Genomic DNA, 9774 nt, shown 5'->3' on the forward strand with positions numbered 1-9774 from the left:
GAAGACAAAGTTATGCCTGACCCAACCAACAGTATTTTCAATCACCTTATATGCATGTGAGAGCTGCACAATGAATAAGGAAGACTGAAGAAGAGATGATGCTTTTGAGTTGTGGTGCTGGCGAAGAATGCTGAAGGTACCATGGACTGCCAAAAGAACTAATAGATCTGTCCTGGAGGAAGTGCAGCCGGAATGCTCCTTGGAAGCGAGAATGGCCAGACTTCATCTCATCTACTTTGCTCAAGTTGTCAGAAGGACCATTCCCTAGAGAAGGATATCATGCTTAGTAAAGTGGAAGGTCAGTGAAAAAGGGGAAGGCCCTCAACGAGATGGACCGATGCAGTGGCTGCAATGATGGACTCAGGTATTAGCAAGTATTGTGAAGCTGTGCAGAACTAGGCAGTTTCTTTCAGTTGTACACAGTGTTGGTATGAGTTGGAGGTAACTCAAAGGCACCTAACAACAACAACACATCAACAAGATGTATTGACACGTGGCTGCAACGATGGGCTCAAGCATAAATAAGATTGTAAGGATGGCACAGGACCAGACAGTGTTTCATTCTGTTGTACACTGGGTTGTTATGAGTTGGAGCTGATTCGATGGCTCCTAACAACAGCAATAAGACCTAATACAGAAATGAATGTGGTTTACACAGCAGCTCTAAGACACACCTAAGAGCTTTTTCATAGGAAGAAACAAAAAAGGACTTGTTAGGCTCTGTCAGTATCTCATAGAACCTCTAGAGTACATGTCAAGAATAGCATTACCGTTAATCACCTAAATTAAAAGAATATCATCTGGTTCATAAGGCCATGGTTTGCACTCAGGATCCTGAAGTTCCCTGGGGTCCTCAGAAGATGGAGGGTAAGATGGTAGTAGTGGTGGAGGGGTTGAGGTCTGAGTTCCCCTACCCTCACTTCAACCCAAGCAGTGTAGATTTGATGCTCTATATACTGGAGTTCATTTAAAATGCTTAGAAAAAGTTTCTGCTGCTAAAAAAAAAAAAAAAATCAAAACTCACCATGATGATATAAGATCCTTATATTTTGTATTCTACTGTTGATGAATTTGGAATAATCATGTTTGAGTATTCACACTGACTAAAATATTTCAAATAAGTTGTCATGTTTATTTGCTAGTTAGAAAAATCCAGTCTAATATCTATAGACTTTCAATAGTTTAAAAAAATGTTGTCAGTTGGCATTGAAATGGTTCCAATTCATAGTGACCCTGTGTGTAACAGAACAAAACACTACCCAGTCCTGCACCATCCTCACTATCATTGTTCTGTTTGAGCTCATTGTTGTAGCCACTGTGTTAACCCAACTTGTTGAGGGTCTTCCTCTTTTTTGTTGACTGCCTACTTTATCAAGCATGTTGTCCTTCTCCAAAGCCTGTTTCTCCTGATAACATGTCCAAAATCATGAGACAAAGTCTTGCCACCCTCACATCTAAGGAGCATTTTGGCTGTACTTCTTCCAAGACAGATTTGTTTGTTCTTCCAACAGTCCATAGTAAATTCAATATTCTTCACCATAATTCAAAGGCATCAGTTCCTCTTCATTCATTCTTAATCACTGTCCAGATTTCTGATGAATATGAGGCTACTGAAAATACCATGGCTTGGATCAGGTTCATCTTAGTCCCCAAAGTGACATCTTTGATTTTTAATACTTTATGTTTTCTTTATGTTGAGGTGTAATCCATATTAAAGACTGTAGTCTTTGATCTTCATTAGTAAGTACAAGTGCTCTTCTCTCTCAGCAAGGAAAGTGTATTCTCTGCATACTGCAGGTTCATAAAGAGTTTTCCTCCAACCCTGATGCTGTTTTTCTTTATATAGTCCAGCTTCTCAGATTATTTGCTCAGCATACAGACTAAATAAGTATGGTGAAAGGATACAACTCCGATGTACATCTTTCCTGACTTTAAACAACACAGTATCACCTTCTGTTCAAATGACTGTTTCTTAGTCTGTATACACATTCCTCATGAGCACAAGTAAGTGTCCTGGAATTCCCATTCTTCGATGTTACCCATAATTTGCCATGATCTACATAGCTGAATGCTTTTGCATAGTCAATAAAATACAGGCAAACATCTAGCTGGTGTTCTTTGCTTTTGCCAAGCATGTTCTTCCCTTTTGGTTTTCTAATTCCAGGTCTTTGCACATTTCATTAAATACTTTGTCTTCTCATACTGCCCTTTGATATCTTTTGTTCAGCTCATTTACTTCATCATTTCTTCCATTTGCTTTAGCTACTCTACATTGAAGACCAAGTTTCTGTCTTCTGACATCCATTTTGGTCTTTTCTTTTTAATGACCTTTTGCTTTCTTCACATATGATGTCCTTGATATCATCTCACAACTTATCTCATCTTCAGTCGTTAGTGTTTTATGCATCAAATCTACTCCTCGGATGGTCTCTAAATTCAGGTGGGATATACTCAACATTGTACTTTGGCCTCTGGTGGAATTATTTTAATTTTCTTCAGCTTCAGCTTGAACTTGTACATGAGCAAGCAATAGTTTGTTCCACAGGTGGCTCCTGGCTTTGTTCTCTTATGATACTGAGCTTCTACAGCCTCTCTTTCTGCAAATGTAGCTTTGATTTCTGTGTATTCCATCCAGTGAGGTCCATGTCCATAGCCGCCATTTATGTTACTGAAAAAGGTAAGTCATTGGTCTTGCAAAATTCTATCATGTGATCTTTGGTGTCATTTCTATCACTAAGGCCATATTTTCCAACTACTGATCCTTCTTCATTTCCAACTTCACATTCCAACTACCACTAATTATCAGCGCATCTTGATTTTATGCTTAATCAATTTCAGACTGCAGAAATTGGTAGAGTTCTTCATGTTTGGCATTAGTAGTCAGTGGATAAATCTGAGTAATAGTCATATTAACTGGTCTTTCTTGTAGGTGTACAGACATTATCCTATCACTGATAACACTCTACTTCAGTAAAGATCTTGAAATGTTTTTTGACAATGAATATAATGTCTTTCACTTTGTCATTACCAGCAAAGTAGATCATATGACTGTCTGATTCATAATGGCCAATACCAGTGCATTTCAACTCACTAAAGCCTAAGATATTGATCTTAAGACATTCCATTTCATTTTTTACAACTGCCAATTTTCCTTGACTCATACTTCATACATTTCATGCTCCAATTTTAACGTATGTTCGCATCTGCTTCTTCTCATTTTGAGTTGTGCCACATCAGCAAATGAAGGTTCTGACAGCTCTGCTCTATCCGTGTCAATAGGATTGACAATGCTCTGAGGAGGTAGCTCTTCACCAGTTGTATTTTGAGTGCCTTCCCACCTGAGGGGCTCATCTTCTGGCATTATAGCAGAGAGTGTACCACTGCTATTTATAAGGTTTTCACTGGCCAATTTTTTCAGAAGTAGATTGCCAGATCTTTCTTCCTAGTCTGCCTTCATCTGGAAGCGCCATTGAAAACTGTTGGCCATGGGTGGCCCTGCTCGTATTTGAAATACCAGTGGCACAGCTTCCAGCATCACAGCAGTACGCAAGCCACCACAAACTGACAGATAAGTGGTGTTAAAAAAATAAAAATGGATTCCTTTATTTCCTGAGGTCAGCAATAAATGTGTTACTTTTAAGGAGTTGTTTCTGATGCATTAACATGCTACAAATTTCTGATAAGAATTTCACCAATTTATGTAATTTTTCTGAAGAGTGTTATTTTAAATTTTCAGTTTATAATGAGAGTTTATTTCATCTAAACTGATCTATGCACTTATACCTTGTCCTGGTGGCACAATGGTTAAGAGCTCAGCTGCTAATGAAAGGACAATGGTTTGAACCCATCAGTCGCTCTTAGGGAGAAAAGCCCTGGAGATCTGCTCCCATAAAGAGGTCAGCCTAGAAAACCTTAAGGGCAGTTCTACTCTGTGCTATAGGGGTGTTAGGAGTCAGAATTGATTCAGCAGCTCACAGCAGCAATAGCAACATAATAAATGCAGACTAGAATAGTCAAAACTAAAATTCATCAGAGCTAATGATGTTTTCCTTCTTTCTCAGTATAATTTAAATATCCACTTGCACATAAAATGCCTATCAAAAAAATACAGCATTAAAATACAATATAAAATCTTAACATCATATATTTAATAAGAAAAAAAGTAGTATGGTTCTAACAAAATATTAAAATAATGCTCCTGAAATAAGATACTATATTGAACAGAACAAAAACTTTCACTGGGACATGAATGGAAGGCCTCAAATTATTGAAGATGTGGTCAAAATTTTTAAAATATACATTTCATCTTTTGGTAACTACATGTACAGTTTCACCCCCCTGCTCTAACATTCATTCATTCAATAAAGACTTATTGGATGAATTAATAGAGATGCAGGGAATGTAATCAATATTTGTCTAATCAAAGAATTGGTAAACAAACTGTAGCAACTGGTAGCTTCTATAAGCAGGTTTTTTTTTGCTAAGTTTCTGCTCAAACAGAACAGTGTATGTTTTCAAAGATACTGAGTAGACAGCTGTGAACAGAAGAGCCAAAGGTCAGAACATTATGACAGCGAAAACAAAATGGAGCCCCTAATCAAGAAATGACCTGACTAAAATGTTAAAAATCTCTGCTTAGTCACATCTCGCATACTTTGGTCATGTTATCAGGAGAGACTAGTCCCTTGAGAAGAAGAACGAAGACAGTAAAGTAGAGAGTCAGCGAAAAAGATTAAGACCCTAAATGAGATGGACTGACACAGTACCTGCAACAATGGACTTAAGCATAGAAATGACTGTGAGAATGGCACACGACTTGGCCATTCGTTCTATTGTACATAGGGTCACTATAAGTTGGAACCGACTTGATGGCACCTAACAACAAACAACAACATGCTTAGGCACAAGAGACAGAAATATGAGCTAGGTGGCAGGAGAGTTAGGTAGAGTGTGATTGAAGAGTATTAAGGAACCAAAGCAGGAAAGTCTCTATTGCCACCTGTGATAGTTGGAGCTGTGTGTCAACTTGGCTGGACCCCAGTTCTGTGTGGTTGTTCCCATGATGGGATCAGATGACTGTGTTCTGAGTGGCCAATCTGCCCAAGGAGAGTTTCCCTAGGGGTGTGGCCTGCTTTCAGGATATCCAGGGACATCCTGGGAAAAGGAACATTCTTCTGTGGATTGGGATTCTGGTGTGCTGCCTCCAATTCTCCATGAGTGAGCAGTAGACCACTGTTCGGCCTGGAGATCTTGGATTCGTCACTCATTGAAGTCAACAGCTGGTATACTGCCTGCCAGCCTTGAGCTTCTCGGCCTCCTACAATTGTGGAAGCTAAGAAAAGCCTCTAGCCTGATGTTTGTTCCAGGGACTTTGGACTTGCTGGCTTCTATACGTTGTGAGCCATTTTCCTAAGATAAATTTCTCTCTTTCTCTCTCTATATATAAGCTTTGCTGGTTTTTGTTTCTCTAGAGAACCCAGTCTAACACACCACCCTTAACCTGTTCAGCACTTTTATCAACATGTAAATGAGGACCCAAAAGCATACTCATTAAATCTGTAGCTAAGGCTGAATGGGATCTGTGGTACAGTGAATTACTTGGTGTGGCTTTTCTAGCCAGTTTTTGTGACTCTAACTAGATTTTCGGGTGGGACCACGCAAATAAGGTGTATGGAATGCCAGTGTGGGAGTTGGTTAGCTTTACTTTGCTGCTGGGCTTAAAATGAGGCCCCTAGAAGCAGAAAATGGGATCTCACTGCCACCAAAAGAGAAGAACTGGAGTTGGAGTGAAACACATCTTGGACCTGAGACCTCCTTGGAGCCGGGATCTCTCTGCTGGACCTCCTCCATGGAAAGATGGCAGAGACCAGCTGAACAACAGGCTAAGGAACCAAGAGGCACAGGACAGAGTGGCAGGCTTTCTGGTCCATGGGGCGAGAAAGCTGAGTGCCTTTGGGCAGGAGGCTTGCTAACGGTGTAGGGTGCACCTAGGTGCACCTATCAGCAGAGCTAAAAGAGCTTTTTAACACTTGCCCAAGCAGGGTAGAGGCCAGGCTCATAGGCCAAGGGCCAGAGAGGTACGCCTGAGGGCACAGCAGAGGGGAGGCTGTCCTAATTGAAGAACTGTATCCTGAGAGAGTTCCTGAACCTGAATTGTAACCTGTTACTTCCCTAATAAACCCCTAATCATGAGTATTGTGAGTTCTGTGTGGCCACTGCAATGAATTCTCGAACCCAGAAGAGAAGTAGTGAGTGCTGTGGGAGGGACAGATGATGTCAGAGTTGGTAAAAAGGCTGGAGGGCAACGGCATGTCTGACTTCAGAGGAATAAGCCTTGTGCTGTTGATGGTGATTCTGTCTCCCTCTTGTGAAGTGAGAGGAGGTCAGAAGATACAACCCCATTCCCTTTTCACAGACCCTAAAAGAATAATATTTGAGAAGGTAAGACTACGTATATGGGCAAAGCACTTCGTTAGCTATTGGATGTGGACAAATGAAAAGTCTTACAACTGGAATTAAAAATTCACCTACATAAAAACAAGAAGGAAGAGACTGGAATCCTTGTAAAAGATGTGGGTGATCTGGCTGAATAAAAGCCCAATATGAACCATGAGCTAAAAATGGCTCAGATCAAGGAGATTCTTCCACTCCGTAGTTAAAGACCTAACTGCAAACATGTACTTACCTCCTGCCTCATCTCAAAATCTTTATGAGGCAGCTCTTAGAGATATATGAAATATAACAACATAAATATAAAGATATGAAAGGAAAAACAATGGCAGGGATATAGAACGAATCATAGTTAAAAAAATACACGCTACAAATACAAACATTAAGTCAGTTATAAAGGGTTCCTATGATTAAAAGTGATCAATAGCTTGAGGGAAAAATAACTACTCTTAGAACTAAGACAAGGTAGAAATTTCTCCTAAGAGGACCCATAAAGAGAACATTATGTACAGTTCTTTACATGAAATCCTTACAGTATATATACAACACACTTCATATAGCCATTTCTTATTGTAAGTGCCAACACAGATCAACAGCATCACAACAAAGTGAAATTAAAAACAATAAATATCTAGAGAGCACCAATACATTGTGGCCCAGGATCCTTGCTGATTAAGAAACAGTTGAAAAAACAGAAGGGAGGGACTAGGTGGATTAATCCATGGACCATAAATATTTCAAGCTACCCTCTCTAAATATTATTTCTCCCAGCTGAGATTCTGAGAACTACAGTGTGGCGTGTGTCTGTGACTGATTATATGCTCAACAAGTACCTGGAGTGGAGTTTTTCTACACTTCTTGCTAAATACAGATCTATAAGACATAATGGACCATTAACTGGGTATAAAGTTGACATTCTTGAGATATCTATCAAAGACAGGAGCTTGAATAGAAGAATATCTTACTTGAGTTTGGAATGAACAGTTTGGTCTAGCAATACCTGTAAAATTATTTCCTTCCCCTATTGAATTAATTAGGAGCTCTGGTAGCATAGTGCCTAAGGCACTTGACTGCTAACCAGAAGGCTGGCAGTTCAAACCCACCAACCACTCCTTGGAAGGCAGGTTGGGCAATCTACTTCCGTAGTGACACTGCCTTGGAAATCCAAGGAGGGGCCGCTGTGAGTTGGGGCCGACTCGACGGCACATAACAACAACAACATTGAATTAATTTAGAACCTTGGTTGAAATCAATTGACTGTGTGTGTACACACACATCTATTTCTGGATTCTGTTTTCTTTGATCTATTAGTTTATCTTTACACCAATAACCCCACTGTCATGATCACTGTAACCTTATAAGTCTTGAAATCAGGTAGTTTATGTCTTTCAACTTTGTTCTTTTTGGCCATTCTAGGTCCTTTTAAACAAAATGCATAATCTGCCGCCCAAATTATATAGGACAATGACCTGTACTAGTATTATGTAATTAAAATGATGAAAACCATCTAAGCATTAATGTATCGCTAGCTCTCTCTACCAAAGGTATTGCTGTTGTTGGTGTTATGTGCCATCAAGTCAGCTCCAACTCTCAGTGACCCTATGTACAACTGAAAGAAACACTGCCCAGTTTTGTGCCATCCTCACAATCCTTGTGTACGTGAACCCATTGTTGCAGCCACTGTGTCAATTCATCCTGTTGAGGGTCTTCTTCTTTTTCACTGGCCCTCCACTTACCAAGCATAACACCCTTCTCCAGAGAATGGTGTCCTCTGACAACATGACCAAAGGAAGTCGACGAAGTCTAGCCATTCTCTCTTCCAAGGAGCATTCTGGCTGCAGCTCTTCCAGACAGATCTATTTGCTCTTTGGTGGCATAGTGCCTAAGGCGTTTGACTTCTAACCAGAAGGTTGGTGGCTCAAACTCACCAGCCACTCCCCAGAAGACAGACTGTGCCATCTACTTCTGTAAAGATTTACCACCTTAGAAACCCAAAGGGGGTCCTATGAGCCGGAATAGACTCAATGGCAGTGAGTTTTTTTTTTTTTTTTCATGGCAGTCCATGGTATTTTCAATATTCTTCTTCAATACCACAACTCAAAAGCATCAACTCTTCTTTGGTCTTCCTTGTTCATTGTCCAGCTTTCACATGCATATGAGGCTCTTGAAAATATCATGGCTTGGGTTAGGCATACCTTAGTCTTCAAAGACATATCTTTGCTCTTCAGCACTTTAAAGAGGTCTTTTGTAGCAGATCTGCCCAATGCAGTATGTTGTTTGACTTCTTGACTGCTGCTTCCATTGGTGTTGACTGGGGATCCAAGTAGTATGAAATCTTTGACAACTTCAATCTTTCTCCATTTATCGTGATGCTGCTTATTGGTCCAGTTGTGCGGATTTTTGTTTTCTTTATGTTGAGGTATAATACTACTGCAGGTGTAATCCAGTCTTTAATCTTTAATCTTCATCAGTAAGTGCTTCAAGTCATCTTTACTTTCAATAAGCAAGGTTGTGTCATCTGCATATTGCAGGTTGTTAACGAGTCTTCCTCCAATCATGAGGCCGTGTTCTTCTTCATATAGTCCAGCTTCTGATTTTTTGCAGTAAACAGACTGAATGCGTATAATGAAAGGATACACCCTAACACACATCCTTCCTGATTTTAAACCATGCAGTATTTCCTTGTTGTTTTCAAATGACAGTCTCTTGGTCTCTGTACAGGTTCCTCATGAGCACAATTAAGTGTTCTGGAATTCCCACTCTTCTCAATGTTATCCATAATTTGTTGTGATCCACATAGTCTAATGCTTTTGTATAGTCAATAAAACACAAGTAAACATCTTTCTGGTATTCTCTGCTTTTAGCCAAAATCCATCTGAAAGCAGCAATGATATCCATCTCATTCTACATCCTCTTCTGAATCTAGCTTGCATCTCTGAAAGTTCCCTGTCAATATACTGCTGCAACCACTTTGAATTATCTTCAGCAAAATTTTACTTGCGTGTGATATTAATGATATTGTTTGACAGTTTCCATATTCTGTTTGATAATCTTTCTTTGGAATGGGTGCAAATATGGATCTCTTCCAGTCAGCTGGCCATGTAGCTGTCTTCTACATTTCTTGGCATTGATGAGTAAGTGCCTTCAGCACGGTATCTGTTTGTTGAAACATCTCAGTGGGTGTGATAGTTGAAGATCTGTCAACTTGGCTGGACTTCACTTGTGAGTGTTGTTTCTCATGATGGATCACATGACTATGTCCTAAGCGGCCGGTCAGTCTAGGGGGAGTTTCCCCAGGGGTGTGGCCTACCTGTAATACTATCC

The 9774-nt window shown here is 40.0% G+C and overlaps 1 protein-coding gene across 1 annotated transcript in view; it reads right to left on the bottom strand.

The window, feature by feature from the left end:
• The window catches only part of NFX1 (nuclear transcription factor, X-box binding 1), a 71254-nt gene that overhangs the window by 37771 nt on the left and 23709 nt on the right, over window positions 1–9774 (bottom strand). The window lies entirely within an intron of this gene.

The sequence above is a fragment of the Orycteropus afer genome, unplaced genomic scaffold, assembly GCF_000298275.1.
Source record: "Orycteropus afer afer isolate SDZICR_OR568_19922 unplaced genomic scaffold, OryAfe1.0 scaffold00285, whole genome shotgun sequence".
In the NCBI taxonomy this organism is placed as follows: domain Eukaryota; kingdom Metazoa; phylum Chordata; class Mammalia; order Tubulidentata; family Orycteropodidae; genus Orycteropus; species Orycteropus afer.